Here is a 17,513-nt window from a genome sequence, read left to right as displayed (position 1 = left end):
CTGGCCAGAATTTGTAGAATTTAGGCACCCTCCAACCTTCCAAATTTATGTAAGCTCTGGTACACCAAAATTTTTTCATTCACTGAATGTACCATGAATTGACACAACCTCTTCTTTCTGCCTGGCACAGTCCTTCTTTTGCCTAGAAAACTCCTCCGGATATCAGCATGAATGTTACTTACTTAGGGAAGCCTTCCTCGGAACATGCCTTTGGTTCTGCAAAAATGGATCACTATTTTCATTATATGCTCTATTAGCTTTTTGGAACGTTTCTTCACAACACTTACCAGAGTTTATTATTATGCATTTGGTGATAATTTGATCCATGCCCACTCCTTCACTAGAAGAAGAGCTCCAGGAGGCCCGAAATTTCCAGAAGTGAGCACAGTGCCTGAGTCCAGTGTACACTGAAAATTCCTTGTTAAATGCATAGATGGGTGTGTGACACAGCATCATATAAAATGCTGAAGATGGAATGGGAAGAAAAATTAGGGAGAGCTGTCTAGTGGCTCCAGGTGCAGACAAGCAAAATGGAAACATGTTTTTGCCTGAGGCCTTACAAAAGTGTTGACATGCTTATTGAAAAACAATTTTTCTCTCAGAAGGGCAGCAAAATGTCCTTATAAGGGACTAAACTGATATTAGTAATAGCAAGAGGAAGAATATATCTTACAGTTAATGAAAGTTCAACTCCTAGCATGAGAAGTGAGGAAGGACTGGGGAGAGCCGTGGCAAATGGAGGGCATTTTCTTAGTATTGTCACTATTGGGCCAGAGTTGGAGCTGGAGGACAATACAGAACAGACCATATGTGTTACATGCCTTGTCTTCAGAGAACTTTACCTGTGAGAAAAATGTGCAAGAAACTATGGAATCCATCCAGTTAGAAGGAGAATGAGGGGGTGCTGGTAATTTCATTGGCGTAGGTTTAAAATAATGACTATTTTCTTTACTCTTGTTTCACAGTGTTATCAACACAACCTTTAAATTACATATCTCACCAGGCATGGGACATGTGTGTTAGAAGTTGACATCTTTTTACTTAGCCATTGCTTTTAATCTTCATCTTCTCTTCTCCACCAGAAGTGATATTTCAGAGTTGATTATGGTTCTTTCTGTAACTAACCTTTGTCATACTATCTCTGTACATTAGTATCATTTCTGAATTTAGAATCCTATTTCATAATTTATTTGGATCTGAAATTTGGCAGCATCTTTATTTTTTAGTATGCTTTTATATGGCTTAAAATTTTTCCATTTAGGTTGCACACTTGAACGAAAAGCTTTACTGAATATAAGTTGCTTATTTAAATCAGCTGATATACCATAAATGGAAAAAAGCCGACTTCACATGTAAATAATAAAATAGCATTTCTAAGTTTAGCTACAGGTTTATTATTGAATTCTGCAGGGAACTGACTGAACTAATCCCAAATACCATCCTTTTATGACCAATTTGTGTGGACAGTTATAAATAGTACAGTGAAGTCTGTCTACAGGGCTACAAGCCAAAAATATTTGACTGTCATGAAAGAACTGTTGTTCTTTATAAATAGACAATTATTAAATGGCATTTCTGAAACTGGACACTGAGTAAAGTGATTTATCAGTAGATAGCCTAATTAAAACATTGATTAGATAAAAGTTCCATTCAAAATGGTTTGCTTTATATATTATATATTTATTTACACATGTAAAAGTTACTTCCATGTAGACTTAACATTGATAAGATATTTATACTTAAAATTTATTCATTAGAACAAATTATATAGTGTTGAAAATTTTGTTAATGTTTTAGTGTAAAAATTATACTCTCAGAAATTATTCTCTTTACAAGTTTAATGCATACTTTTTATAAAAACCATAACAATAGGGGCACCTGGGTGGCTCATCTGGATGGGTGCTGGATATGTGGTTTTGGGTCAGGTCATGATCTCAGGTCATGATTTCAGGGTTGTAGGATTGAGCCCCTGTGCTCAGCCTAGAGTCTGCTTGTCCTCTCTCTCTCTCTCTGTCTGTTCCTCTTCTCACTTGTGCTCTCTCTCTCATAAGTCAATCAATCAATCTTTAAAAAAAACCTGTAATAATAATCCATGATGGTTAAAAAATAGAACAAGAAATGTCTGAAATCTTACTATCTAGAAACAACCTAGCATTATACCTTCTAGGTTCATTTTGGAGGGTTAATGTCCCTTCAAAAATATGACTTGGAACTCTTTCCAAATTAGCAAATATAGGGATACATCATCATTTTGAGTTGCTACTGTTGATGACTTCAATTTTTTTAAAACATTTTATTTATTTATTTGAGAGAGAGAGAGAGCATGAGCAGGGGAGAGGAGTAGAGGGCAAGAGAGAAGCAAACTCCCTGCTGAGCAGGAGCCCGGGATCATGACCTGAGCTGAAGGCAGATGCTTAACCAACTGAACCACTCAGGCACCCAACGACTTCAATTTTTAAGACCTGTTTCTCCACAGGTATACTTGTCTGATTATGCAACACATACCCAGAAAGACTATACGAAATCATACCTCAGAACAGTTTTTGGAGGAAGGGAGAAGGAATTTGACTGCCAGTTCCCTTTCTTTTCTTTTCCATTGGTAAAAGTTTTCCTCACATGAAAGTTTACCCTCTCACATGCTGGCTCATCACTCAGCATCTTTGGCAGCTACTTGCCAAGCCAGATCTATTCTGTAGCGCAATTCTCCATTTGAAGTGTCAGAAAGAGCCAGAGACTGTGAATGTGGCTGATTGGTCTTAGCAGGTGGACTTTTATGGGTCTACGCAGAATAGGTCAGCCATAGGCAATAGCTAAAGTAAAGAAAGCAAAGTGGGTCTAAAGCATAGGTAAGGCTGAGAGAACCTATGGAGGCAAATAAGACTTATAGTGAGGAAATATAGTTTATTTTCTAGTTTTCATTATAATAAGTAAGGAGGCAATGAAAATCATTTTACATACATGTTGTGCACTTATCTGTATACTATCTGGAAATAAATTCTCAGACACATATTGCTGAATTAAAGGCTTCTAAGTCCCAGGGAATTTTCCATATTGCCTTTAAAAAAAAAAAAAGAACAATTAAAGGGAGGATGTCCAAGGAGCTTAGGTGGAATCCAGTTTCATAGATTGTCTCTTGCCTTTGCAGCTGGCTGGATTCTGCTGCCTGACTTAGAGGAAATGCTGAAGCTTTGGAAACATCTCCCTTCTTATTTTCTCAGTTTTCACTTTGTTTCTTACTTATTTACGTACCTGATATTTACCCTGAAGATGGTTCACCCAGGATGTTCTAGCAGAGAAATGCAGGCACTTTTCACTTTAAGAATTCTTTCTTTCTGGGAAAGTTGTCTACATCAACCAAGCATGTAGACTGAAGAGTGATATATGGGACTATTGATGGGAGAAGGGGGGGATACTATCCCAGTCAGTCATACCTACCAGAGAATCAGTCTTGGTGGTTGGGGAGCAGTGGTGAAGCAGGTAGTGAAGCCAGACTGTCCTGGTTTCTATCCCTGTCTCCCTGCTAACTCTATGTATTCTTGGGCAAGTCACACACTGTGTTTCACTCTCCTACTTCCATTAAGTGAGAGGATTGAACTAAACTAGACTAATTCTAAGGAATACTTTAGCTTCATGATTTTGGTCATGAGACATGAAAATACAAATTAATGGATATATCTCTTCTTTGGTATTTGGCAGAAAAATAGAATATAGTGAATAAAATGTCATGAAACTCTGCCAAGTCATGACCATACTGTAAAAAAATTGTCATAAATACTGTTTATGGTGGTAAAAATATTGAAAATACCCCGCATGCCCCAAAGTAAAAGAATCACTTACTGAAATGGTTACTCTAAAGTGCAGAGAGGGGGTTGGTGATGATGGTAGCAGTAACAGTGGTGATGGTGGTAAAGATGGTGGTGGTGATGGGAATGGTGGTGGGTAGGTGGGTAGATCAAAATGGGGTGAGGCTTCTTAATATGCACATAATTTTATTTTGTTTTGAGTTCCATAATTACAGTTGTTATTAAAAAATTTTAATTAATACCTTTCAAACATATTTAATGACATTTTAAGATATTCATGGTATAATATTAAGGTATTGTAAGAGCACAATGCAGTTTTTACATATGTGTGTATATGTGTGTAAAATGGTTCCAATTTTGTTTAAAAATGTGTAAAAAAATTAGAAAAAAAATAAAGTATTAACAACTACAGACAGCCCTTAACTTACAATGGTTGATTTAAGATTTTTTTGACTTTGCAATACCCACTCAATAGGAACTATATTTGGAATTTGAATTTTGACCTTTTCCAGGTGAGCTAAATGCAGCATGATACTCCCTTGTGATGCTGGGCGGTAGCAGCAAGCCATAGATCCAAGTCAGTCCTGTAATCACAAGAGTAAACAACTAATATATTTATAATAATTCTGTACTCCTAAAACTCCTATTCTATTTTTCACTTAGTATAATATTCAGTGTATTATGTGAGATACTTAATTCTATTATAAAATAGGCTTTGTTTTAGATGATTTTACCTAACTGTGGGCTAATGTAAATGTTCTGAGCACAATTAAGCTAAGCTATCGTATCTTGTGTGTTAGGCATTTTAAACACACTTTTGACTTAAAATATTTTCAACTTATGGTCAGTTTATCTGGATGTAATCCCCCCGTAATTAAAGGAAGACCTGTATCTTGGGGAAATGAGATTGAAAGTAATACATTTAGTTTTTATTGAAGTATAATTAAAATACAATAATGTATTAGTTTCAGGTGTACAAATATTGATTCAGCTATTCTGTGCATTACTCAGTGCTCACCATGGTAAGTGTAGTCACCATCTATTATCATGTTATTACAACATTATTGACTATATTCCCTATGCTATACTTTTCAGCTTTGTGATATATTTATTTTATAACTGGAAGTTTGTATCTCTTGACCTTTATCTATTTTTCCCATCCCTCCACCCATCTCCTTCCTGGTGATTACCAGTTTCTTCTCTGTATTTAAGACTCTAAGGGTTTTGTTGTTGCTGCTGCTTATTTCTTCATTTGGAGTTGTTTCTGGTTCTACATTTAAGTGAATTCATATGATATTTGTCTTTCTCTGACTTATTTCGCTTAGCATAATACCTTCTAGGTGCATCCATATTGTTACAAATGGCAACATCTCATTCTTTTTTATGGCTGAGTAATCTTCCAGTGTGTGTGTGTGTGTGTGTGTGTGTGTGTGTGTGTGTGTACCACATCTTTATCCATTCATTTATCAATGGACATTGGTTGTTTTCATATCTTGGATATTATAAGTAATGCTGTAATAAACATAAGGGTACAGGTATCTTTTCAAATTAGTGTTTTTATTTTCTTTGGGTAAATACCTAGTAGTGGAATTACTGGATCATATTTTTATTTTTTTGAGGAACCTCTACACTGTTTTCCATAGTGACTGCACCAATACATTCTTACCAACAGTGCGTGAGGGTTCCGTTTGCTCCACATCCTTGCCAGCACTTGTTATTCTTTCTTTTTGGTACTAGCCATTTGGACAGGGGTAAGGTAATGTCTCATTGTGATTTTGATCTGTATTCCCTGATGATTAGTCATGTTGGGCATCATTTCATATGTCTCCTGGCCATCTCTATGTCCTCTTCAGACATGTCTATTCAGGTCCTCTGCTCATTTTTAAATTGGATTTTTCTTGTATGTGTTGACTTATATAAATTCTTTATGCATTTTACATAGTAACTCCCTATGAAATATATAATTTGCAAATATCTTGTTTATTAGATGGCCTTTTTGTTTAGTTGATAGTTTTCTTTGCTGTGCTGAAAGATTTTTATTTTGGTATAGTCCCATTCCATGAAAGTATTTATAAAACTACCTTGAAAGATCAAAAGAACAGTAAGACTAAAGAAAAAAGCTGTCAAGTCCAGCTTGATGAGAAATGGCTTAGTAGACACTTAGGAACAGAAAAGTCATGTCTCAAGTGGTTGCAAGACAAGTAGATCTCTGCAGCCCTGTCTCCCATAAGACCTCTTTTATAGCCCTAGAGGCCAGGGAGTATGTGCTGGTAGACCACTTGGGAGGAAATGTAGTCCTATCTCCAGAGCTGATCAGGGATATTGTGAGTGAAGGGTATGCTTAAGGGTTATTACATGTATGGTTGGACAAAAAGAAAAGATGGGGGGAAAGGGGTATGCTCCAGAAGGCTTCAGGTCATCATGGCAGATTTGTCCAAAATGGCATTATCTGGTGCACACACCGCACCCCTCAATTCTGGCTCTTACAATCTCATGCACCTATCTCTTTCATGATGTCCCCTGAGTCATCAGTAAGGGTCTCTTTGGGCAGGTTTTTTGCCAGATGGTATTGAAGGGATAAGCCAGAGCAGTAGTACAGACAGTAATAGGAAAAAAGATCTATACTGATGACAAAACAGAATGAGTAATATTTTTTTGGCATTGTGGTTTCCAGTTCTAAACTGGCTTCAACCACTGGCTCAAAGTGGGCCTGAGATCATTTCCCTGTAGGAGTGACACCCACCAGCATAACTTTGAAAAAGGTAACTTAAATGAAAGGAGCAAATGACATATCTAGCATGAATCTCATTGCACATAGGTCTGTGCCCATTGCAGAGAAAGGTTTCCTTCACCAGAAAAAGAGAGGAGGAGCAGACTAAGGATGAAAGAATAATGCTTAGTAGGTACTTCTCTGGGGAGATCCTCTCCATCTATTAAGATGACATTAGTGGCTTCCCTCTTTTTTTTTTAAGATTTTATGATTGGATTGCACAGCAATTGCATCCCGTGATATGTGAAATCCTTCTAAGTTTCAGAAGGGAGATCAAGTACTTGCTGGCAGCTGCTAGGATGTCAATATATGGAAGGGCATGCAGCTTCCTTTGCTGTGTTCCAACCCATATTAGCACTGTGATGTCCACTGTGCTTATGAACCCATAAAGCCAGTTCTGAACTTTGTACAGGTCTAAGAACCCTGATCTTTGCTGGGGTGTCTGCCTCACTATTCCCAGGAGGTAAGACAGGTCAATGTGCTGAGACGTGAAGAATAGTAAGAGAGGCATATATCTTTCCATAATTCTGCTTTCCATAATGGCTTCTGTAAAACTTAGCAGTTGTCCCAAGACTTTTGGGCCATCTAGGTTGTCAAACCTTTCTAGACAGGCTAACTGCAGAAGTTAAGGGGCCAAGGTTTAAGTATGCACAACATCCAGTAAGCCCTTAATCCAGCCCACTAGCTGCTTTTATGGTCTCCAGTTTCAACCCAGAGAGTCTGAGGTTGGATTGCTACCACAGTCCAATGATTAAAGATTCCCTCTACTGAAGAATCTTCAGGAATAGGATATGCGTCTTTCTTTACTTGTGAGGAGGTCTCCATGGGAGGTTCTGGGGAAGAATGAAAGATTTCATATTTCACTGGCCCCAAAATAGCATGCTTCCAATGGACTAATGGAGAGAATACTCCCTGGTTCTATGTAAGCATTTTTGTAATATAGGGGCTTGTGCTATGGCACTAGCGTCTTGTGAATATATTAGCTGTCCATACTTTTATAGGCAACCCAGTCTGGACAATTACCAAAAGAGTGGTCATTAAAGCCTACATTTATTGAAGGGCCTTATAGACCCCCCCCAAACTTGTTGCTCAGTAGGAGAATATCATATCTCTGCTCCCTTCCAGAGTTGTGACCAAAAGTCCAATTGGGTTCTCTTCCCATGCTGTCTACCACATTGCCCAACTTATTCCATCTGGTGTCATATTTAGGGCCACTTAACTGTCATCTGGGGTCTTGGGGATACCAGATGAAAGTGTTCCTAAGGTCTATGCTGGAACAACTGATATCTGAGTTTGATCAAAGGCAGCTTGATGTTGTTCTACTCAATGCCATTGTGTTCCCTTTTTTACCAGAAGGTATAGAGGGTTCAGGCATTGTGCTAGATGTGAGATAAAGGTTGACTACTACACCAGTACACCTGAAACTTATAGTTGCTTCACTGTGTTAGGAATGAGAAATTGTTGGATCTAGTCAATCACAGAGCCTGATATAAGATGTGTCTTACCTGACCAAGTAATCCCTAAAAACTTCCCATCCTCACTTTTTCAAATGAAATCAGGCCATTCAAGTAATATATAATAGAGACAAGTCTTCAGAGTTTAGCATCAAATCATCAATATAATGGAAACCTCTTAACTGCGGGTGGTGGGTGGGTATAAAGACAAACCATGGGCAATTATACTATGGCAGATAGGGGTGCTATGTAAATAAACTTGTGGCAACACCTGGAATGTCCACTATGGACCACACCATACAAAAATGAATTGGTCTTGTGATTCAGGATGCAAAAGAATACTAAATAAAATGTTGGCTAAATCCAAAACCATGTAGTATTTGTTCAATGATTTGGGTGATATTAGGGACAGCAGAGTGTATTTCAGGAACAACCATAATCACTTCTCCATAATCAGTGGTCATTCTCTAGGTGCTGTCCAGTTTTTTCACAAGACACACAAGCTATTATAGGAACTTTATGCTTGCCTGATTATTTTTACTTTTAGTAATTCCTATATAGTGACAGATCCTTCCTTAAATCCTCTTGGCAACTGGTAATGCATTACACTTACTGCCTGGTGCAGGAAAAGGAATAACATAGGATTCCATTTGCATTTCCCCTTAGGAAGCTTTAATTACCCTATCTCAAAGGTGAAATTCCTACAGAGGTTTGTAGAATTTTCCCCAAGAGAATATCTATGCCTGATATATTTTCAGGTATTTGGAAAGTAAAAATCTCATAAGAGGCAGATGGGCTTTTACCTATTCCCAAGTACAGTACTATGTGCTTTTCCCTTATGGTTTTTCCTCCATCACCACTCATGGCTGCCAATGTCCCTGAGTACCATTCTGGATTACCATGAATGAGAGTGCTTTCTGCTGCAGTATCCACTAAGACCATACATTTTTGCTTATTATTATTATTATTATTATTATTATTATTATTATTGCAAACACTAAACTGTGAGCTCTATGTGGGACCTCTGACTGCCCCCATGGTTGCCACATAGAGGCAACCTTGGCCCCACTCCTAATCTCTTGGGCAATGGGATATCCAGCCCTGGTAAGAGGTCACCTGTGGCTTAGTTGTTTTCTCTTTTCCTTCTCCTTCTCCTTCAATGGAGGGCAATGGCGTTTTCATAAAGCCACAAAAACAGCATTTTCCTGGTAGTCTTATGCCCCAAGATTGTACCTAACAGTGATTATGTGTGTGGTTAGGCAAAAAGGAAAGAATGTGAATGAGGTTGTGCTCAAGAAGGCTTCAGAAGGTCATAGAGCAGTCATCATGGGAGAATTGTCTGAGATGGTGTTAGCCTGATTTAATTTCAACAGTTTATTTTTGCTTTCATTTCCCTTTCCTGAGGAGACAAATGTTGTTAAGGCTGATGTCCAGGAGATTACTACCTAAGTTTTATTTTAGGAGCTCTATGATTTCAGGTCTCACACTTAGGTCTTTAATTCATTTTCTTTCTTTTGCATATTGCTGTCCGGTTTTCCCAATATCATTTGTTGAAGAGACTTTTCCATTGGATATTCTTTCCTACTTGGTGGAAGATTAGTTGACCATATAGTTGTGAGTTTATTACTGGGCCTTCTCTTCTGTTCCATTGATTTATGTGTCAGTTTTTGTGCCATTATCATACTGTTTTAATCACTACAGCTTTGTAATATAGATTGAAGTCCAGAACTGTGATGACTCCAGCTTTACTTTTCTTTCTCAGGATTGCTTTGGCTATTCGAGGCCTTTTGTGGTTCCATACAAATTATAGGATTGTTCATTCTAGTTCTGTGAAAAAAGTTGTTGGTATTTTGATAAGGGTTGCATTACATGTGTCGATTGTTTTGGATAGGTAGTATAGACATTTTAACAACATTTATTCTTCCAATCCATGAGCATAGAATGTCTTTCCTTTCTTTGTGTCATCTTCAATTTCTTTCATCAGTGTTTTATGGTTTTCAGAGTGCAGGTCTTTCACCTCTCTCTCTCTTTTTAAAAAAGATTTTATTTATTTATTCATGAGAGATAGAGAGACAGGCAGAGACATACACAGAGGGAGAAGCAGGCTCCCTGCAGAGAGGCTGATGTGGGGCTTGATTCTAAGACCCTGGGATCATGACCTGAGCTAAAGGCAGATGCTCAACCAGTGAGCCACCCAGGCATCCCTCACCTCTTTGATTATGTTTTGTTTCTTAATATTCCACATATGAATGAAATCATATGGTATTTGTCTTTTTCTGAATTATTTCACTTAGCATAATACCCTCTAGTTCCACCCAAGTCATTGCAAATGGCAAGATTTCATTCTTTTTGATGTCTGAGTAATATTCCATTTTATATGTATACCACATCTTCTCTATCCATTCATCTGTCAGTGGACATCTGGGCTCTTTCCACAGTTTGGCTATTGTGGACATCACTGCTATAAATATTGGGGTGCATGTGCCCCTTCGATTCATTATGTTTGTGTCCTTTATATCATTTATTTCTGCTTTAATTTTTATTATTTCCTTCCTTTTGTTGGTTTCAGGGTTTGTTGTTGCTCTTTTTCTAGCTCCTTTTGGTGTTAGGGGCTTGGTTATTTATTTGAGATTTTTATTGCTTCTTGAGGTAGTCCTGTATTGCTCTGAACTTTCCTCTTAGAATTGCTTTTGCTGCATCCCAAAGGCTTTGGACCATTGTTTTTCTTTATTTTCTCTTTTTTTCATGGACTTTTTAAATGTTTTATTTTACTTCCTGGTTGACTCATTCATTGTTTAGTAGCATGTTGTTTAACCTCCATGTATTTGTGGTGTTTTCTTACAGTTGATTTTTTTACAGTTGTTTCTTACAGTTTTCTTACAGTTAATTTCAGAGCATTGCAGTCAGAAAAGATGCATGATATGACTTCGATCTTCTTGAATTTATTGAGGCTTGTATTGCAGACTAACATGATCTTTTCTGGAGAATGTTCCATGTGTATTTGAAAAGGATGTATATTCTGCTGTTTTAGGATGCAATGTTCTGAATTTATCTGTTAAATTCATCCATTCCAGTGTCATTTAAAGCATTGTTTCCTTGTTGATTTTCTGTTTAGATGACCTGTCCATTGATGTAAGTGAGGTGTTAAAGTCCTTTACTATTACTATATTATTATCGATTAGTTTCTTTGTGTTTGTTATTAATTGTTTTAGGTATTTTAGTGGTCCTGTGTTGGGTGTATAAATATTTACAATTGTTATATATTCTTATTGGAATTTCCCTTTTATTTTTATGTATTGTCCTTCTTTGTCCCATGTTACGGTCTTTGTTTTAAAGTCTATTTTGTCCAATATAAGTATTGCTACTCCAGCTTTCATGTTGTAATAGATGCTTTTCACTTCCTTCACTTACAATTTGTAGGTATCTTTAGATGTAAAATGAGTCTCTCATAGGTAGCATATAAGTGGGTCTTGTTTTTTTTACTATAGTCTGTCACCCTATGGCTTTTAATTATAGCATCTGGTCCATTTACATCCAAAGTAATTATGGATAGATATGTATTTATTGTCATTTTATTTTTGTTTTGTTGTTGTCTCTGAAGATTTTCTCTGATTTTTTTCTGGTCTTTCTCTCTTTCATGGTTTGCTGATTTTCTTTAGTGATATATTTGGATTTCTTTATTCTTTGTATATTTATTATTCGTTTTGATCTATTGTTACCCTTAGGCTTGTAAATAACCTCTTCTGATTATTAACCTGATTAACTGTACTAACTTGATGGTCTTTTACATTTGAACCTATTCTTTACTCCTCTCTTCCCCACATTTTCTTTACTCACCTCTTCCCCACATTTTGATAAATGTTGTCATATTTTACATCCTTTTATCTTGTGAATTCCTTGACTTATTTTTTCAGAAACACTCATTTTTACTGATTTTGTGTTTCCTTCCTTTGTACTGTCACTTTTGGTCATCCCTTTCCACTCAAAGTGTCCTCTTTAGTATTTCTTGCAGGATTGGTTTAGTGGTCATGAACTTTATACTTTCTGGGAAACTCTTTATCTCTCATTCTATTCTTAATGATAGCCTTGCTGGATAGAATATTCTTGGCTGCAGATTTTTCCCATACAGCACTTTGAATATATCATGCTACTCCCTTCTGGCTTGCCATGTTTCTGCTGAAAATCCCCTGCTAGCCCTATGGCTTTTCCATTGTATGTTATTGTCTTCTTTCATCTTACTGCTTTTAAATTTTTTCTTTATCACTATATTTTGCTGATTTAATTACAATATATCTTGGTATGGATCTGCTTTTGTTGATTTTTGATGGGGGTTCTTTGTGTCTCCTGGATCTGTCTGGATATATGTTTCCTTCCCAAGAGTCAGGAAGTTTTCAGCTATTATTTTTTAAAATAAAATTTCTACCTCCTTTTCTCTCTCTTCTTATGGGACTCCTGTAATATGAATGTTGTTATGTGTGATGGAGCCCCTGACTTCCCTAGGTCTATCCTTCTTTTGCATAATTCTTCTTTCTCTCTTTTGTTTAGCTTGATTACTTTCTATTACTCTGTCTTCTAGGTCATTAATTTATTCCTCTGCTTCTTTCAACCTGCTGTTTATTTTGTCAAGCATGTTTTTCATTTAATTTATTGAGTACTATGTTTACTATGTTGTCCCTTATCTCTGAATTAAGTGTCTCACTGATGTCCTCCACTCTTTTTTTTCAAGTCCAATTAGTATCCTTATGATCAATGATTTAAATTCTCTATCAGGCATATTACTTATATCTGTTTTGCTTTTATCTCTGGCTGTGGCCTTGTCCTTTTCTTTCATTTGGGATAAATTTATCTGTCTTCTCATTTTGTCTGCCTTTCTGTGTCTGTTTCTCTGTGTTAAGAAAGCTATATCTCCTGCCCTTGAAGAAGAGGTCCGGAGTGCTCTGCAATGCAGTGTCCCCTGTTCACCATAACTTGGCACTTTAGGAGAATATCCTATGCATGTTACTTATGCCCTGCTGCTGGATTTGAGTCTGTTTTCCTTTCAGTATAGTCATCTGCCCTGACTCTCTGCCTATTGTGGGCTCTGCTTGCTCTCTGTGGTGATAGTGAGACCCAAACAAGTTGGGTCTGAGGAGCCATACCTATGGGGGAACTTGGGAGTAGGGTGGCAGTGTTAGCAACATTTATGCTGGGCTACTAGTCCTATGCTGGATCCCTTGAAGTGCTGTAGTGGCTGAGGACTGTGTGAGGACATGGCCAGGGAGATGAGGCTGGGAACAGTGTGCTGGGCTCAACTAGGCCCACTGCATCACAGTGACTGGGGTGAATGGCTGGATGTGGCTTGGTGGCTGGGCACTACATGGCACCTGTGCATCTGATGGCTGTGTGGGGCACTTACCGATGGCTTTAACAAAACTCCTGAGCCCTGGGCGGAGGCTAGCAGGCTTTGGAGTGTGTGAGTCCTCAGGAGAACTTGTGGGTGGAGCTTACTGCTAACAGGTTAGGTAGCAAATGTCAGTGCAGTCCCACCTCTTGCAGATGGCCCTGTGTTTATGCAGGGGAAGGGTGGGAGGAGGAAAGTGGCACCTGCCAGCTCCCTTATTTTTGGAGAAGTCTTCCAATATGCTTTGAAATCAGTATGAATAAATCTGTCTACTGTTGTGTAAACTTTCATTTTTTATGTTGCCTCTCTGCACAAGCTGCTATCTTTTTAAGGGCAGTGACCCAGCTGTCTGCTTGCCCAGTGCTGAGTCAGGCTCCAGGCCCTAAGTCCCACTGGTTATACCAACTCATGAAATTCAACCCCTCTGGTTTTTAAAGCTAAATGCTATGGGGATTAGTCTTCCCTGTGCAAGCTCCCTGGTGCAAGCACCCATTTCTCTGCCCTCTCCATGTGTACAGCTCCCTCCCTGCTGCAGGCAGCCTCCCTTCACTTTTCTGACCTTCTCAACCTTTCAGATGTAGTTTTTTCTCTATATTTAGTTGTTAAGTTAGTTCTGTCAGTTCTTAGGTTGATTTTGACTTATTTTCTTGGATATGCGTGATATCTAGTTGTAAACATGGGATAGAGTAAATTCAGGATCCTCCTACTCTGCCATCTCTCTAAGCTCCTCACATTCGTGTTATCTTCAGCCCATTTTTAAAATGCATTGTTTGTTTTTTTTTCCTATTATGTTGAATGAGTTATTTATATATTTTTGATATTAAGCCCTTCTCAGGTATATAATTTAGAAATATTTTCTCCCATTCAGTAGGTCACCTTTTTATTTTGTTGATAAGTTCTTTTGCTGTGCAGAAGCTTTTTAGTTTGATGTAGTCCCATTTGTTTATTTTTGCTTTTGTTGTCTTTGCTTTTGGTGTCAAATCCAAAAAATTATTGCCAAGACCAATATCAAGGAGATTACCACCTATGTTTTCTTCTAGAATTTTTATGATTTCAAGTCTTACATTAAAGTCTTTAATTCATTTTGAGTTGATTTTTGTGTAAGATGTAAGATTGACCCAGTCTTATTCTTTTGTCATGTGGCTGTCTAGTTTTCCCAAAACCCTTTATTGAAGAGACTGTCCTTTCTCCATTGTATATTCTTGCTTCCTTTGCTGTAAATTAATTGGCCATATATATGTATGTTTTTTTCTGGACTTTCTTTCTGTTCTATTGATTTTTGTGTCTGTTTTTACACCAATACCATACCTTTGGATTAGTGTAGCTTTGTGATATTGTTTGAGATCAGGAGGCATAATGCCTCCAACTTTCCTCTTTCTCAAAATTGCTTTTGTTATTCAGGGTATTTTGTGGTTCTGTACAAATTTTACCCTAGCTAAAAAATAACATCTATTTCTATTGGAACTAGATGGATGGGTCAGCATTACCTTTAGCTTTAGAAAGGCCTATTTGGCATTTGGGTACAGCATGAAGCCCTGATTTGGGATAGGTTAGTTAGAGTAGAATAAAGAAGGTACTACTACCAGTGGCTTTTCCAAGCTTTTATGTCATGATAGCACCAAGAAAATGGGGTTCTGGGCTCTTCAGTGATGTTGTTGTGGGAAAAGAAGGTTTAGGGGAAAGTTAGATTTGGAATGTGTGCTACCTGCTGGGGATGTTGTTATCTATACTATGTACTGCCAACTCTATCGGGAACTTGCATTGACTGGTTATGAGCTAAATAACTTTCAGGGTGCTGGAAGTGCTAGAGTCTTCTTCCAATACTTACTCAGTCTGGAAAACACTGGGATTGGAATCCAGACTGAGGCTAAGAAAGAGTGTTTGTTGCAATCTAATATTCACTAAAACATATTCATGGAAATACAGGTCTTGAGGGTTACTTTACAATGAAAGAAGTCTTTAGGAGAGAGACTAGATTAAGATGTAGATTGAGCACACATTATTCTTCCCTCAGATTCATCCCCTGAAATCACACACACACACATGCACATCCTCAGAGTGCTGGAAGACATGTAAACCAGACAGAAATAATTTTAATTTAGGTGGTGTATCGAGTACAAACTTTTATCTACTCTTCTTCCACAGACTCCATTAAAATGATGGCTAAAGGGAGTGCTTGGGTGGCTCAGTTGGTTAAGTGTCTGACTCTTGATTTTGTCTCAGGTCATGATCACAAGGGCATAGGACCTAGCCCTGTATCTGGCTCCACACTGGGCTTGGAGCCTGCTTGGGATTCTCTCTCCCTCTGCCCGTTCCCACCCCAGGTCACATGCGCATGTACTCTCTCTTCTCTCTCTAAAAAAAATAATGGTAAGGGATTTTTTTTAAAAAAAGTATAAACCTACAACAATTAAGAGGCTCCAACAAAGTAAATATTTAATGATAAATCTAAGTCAAGGAAATCAAACACTAAAATAGGCCCAGAAGATTGCTGATTAACCAGTAGACCACATAGAACGTCTAGATTCAAAAGTCAGAAGTGACAGGTGGGGTGGAAATCAGTGAGACAGATTGAAGATTCAGATATAGATAATATTACTCCATATGTCCACCTCTTCTCCTTCATCAACCTCAAAGGCAGATAGGCATTCATTCCTTGGTTGAAACTTGACCAGAGGGTTTTTTTCGTTATGAAATAGAACAAACTGACAGGAATAAACTAGAGTGGCTAGTGTGGATTTCGTGTCTCTAAGTAAAGTCATTAGCTTTAGGGTCCTTAGGTCTCTGCCACTTACTCTAAAGTGAAGTCAAGGGGAAGGCTGTTTCACATCTCTCCACTCTCTAGGTGAAAGAACCCTAGAACAGGACAGTGGGTGACATCACAGAAGAGAAAATAGAGTCCAGAGATGCTGAGTATACAGCCGTTTCTTAGCTGAGCAATTGTTTTTCCCTCCACAATCTTCATCCATTAAGTGACAGAAAAGTGAGATAGCCAGACATCAAAATGTAGATTCAGGGAAGCAAAACACTATCAAATATAGTGAAAAGAAAAGAAAGAAGTCATTCATACTAGGTGAGAACAAGTGGAATATCTGAATAGCACTTCTAAGTCTAGTAAGATGAAGGAAAATGCATAGAAATTTTGCAAGACTGATACAGATATACAGACATATTTATATGAATACATACATATCCATATTCATATATAGTGAAATGGAATGTAACAGGCAAAAGATAAAACCTCAAACTAGAAGAAAAAGTGACTCAGAACGTTCCCACCTATTGCTAACCAAGAGATGGCAGACCGAGGGGAATAAATCTAGAAACAGATCAATGTATAGTGAAAATTTAGTTTGTGATACAATCAGTAGTTTGGATTCAGTAAATAATATTGTGGCAAGTGGTCATCCATGTAGAAAATAATAAAGTTAGATTCCAAAATTCATATGGTTTATGGAACTAAACATAAAAAATAAGAAACCAAATAAAATTATTGAAACATTTTTATAATTTTGAGTTATGTATGGTCTTCTGATGAAAATAGAAAACTCAGAACATCTATGAAGGAAAAGACAGATGGGTTTGAATATTCAAAAATTTGTGAACAATGAAAGACAGCATAATTACATTTATAAGAATTTTTAAAATAATCAATTTAATGAAAACACTGAAAAAGTTAATAGCATCTGACATTCAGAATAGAATTTTGCTATAAGAAAAAAGCATATCCAGAGACAAAAATTGGAGACAGATCACAGCATTTTCACCTTAAGAGAGATCTCAGCCAGGTAAAAGGATAATAGAAAAATCTCACCCTTTCCAGTCCTGAAGGATTTTGAGACGAGGAACCAGGCAACATAGCAGGAGAACAGATAATGAGACACACAGCCTAACAGAGGAGTTTCATGGCAGATCAACTGAGGGGAAAGAAAGCTTTTCAAAATTATAACAAAGAGTTAATGTCCTTAATAATAATAAAAAAAGATATGACAGTAGAAAAATTAGCAAAGGATTAGAAAAGGCAGTTCAGTGATGCCTGGGTGCTTCAGTGGTTCAGCATCTGCCTTTAGCTCGGGGGTGATACCAGGGTCCGAGATCAAGCCCCA

The 17,513-nt window shown here is 37.5% G+C and overlaps 1 long non-coding RNA gene across 1 annotated transcript; it reads right to left on the bottom strand.

The window, feature by feature from the left end:
- Positions 1 to 2,418: 2,418 nt before the first annotated feature.
- On the bottom strand, positions 2,419 to 16,250 carry LOC140636307 (uncharacterized). Its single transcript, XR_012033589.1, has 3 exons — positions 16,203 to 16,250; positions 4,307 to 4,387; positions 2,419 to 3,055 (listed from the first exon to the last, which is right to left on the bottom strand). It is a non-coding gene; the product is annotated as an uncharacterized lncRNA (long non-coding RNA).
- Positions 16,251 to 17,513: the final 1,263 nt, after the last annotated feature.

This window comes from Canis lupus, chromosome 7 (assembly GCF_048164855.1).
Source record: "Canis lupus baileyi chromosome 7, mCanLup2.hap1, whole genome shotgun sequence".
NCBI lineage: Eukaryota > Metazoa > Chordata > Mammalia > Carnivora > Canidae > Canis > Canis lupus.
The sequence above is the reverse complement of the archived record's forward strand: the minus strand, read 5'-3'. Positions and strand labels throughout refer to the sequence as shown.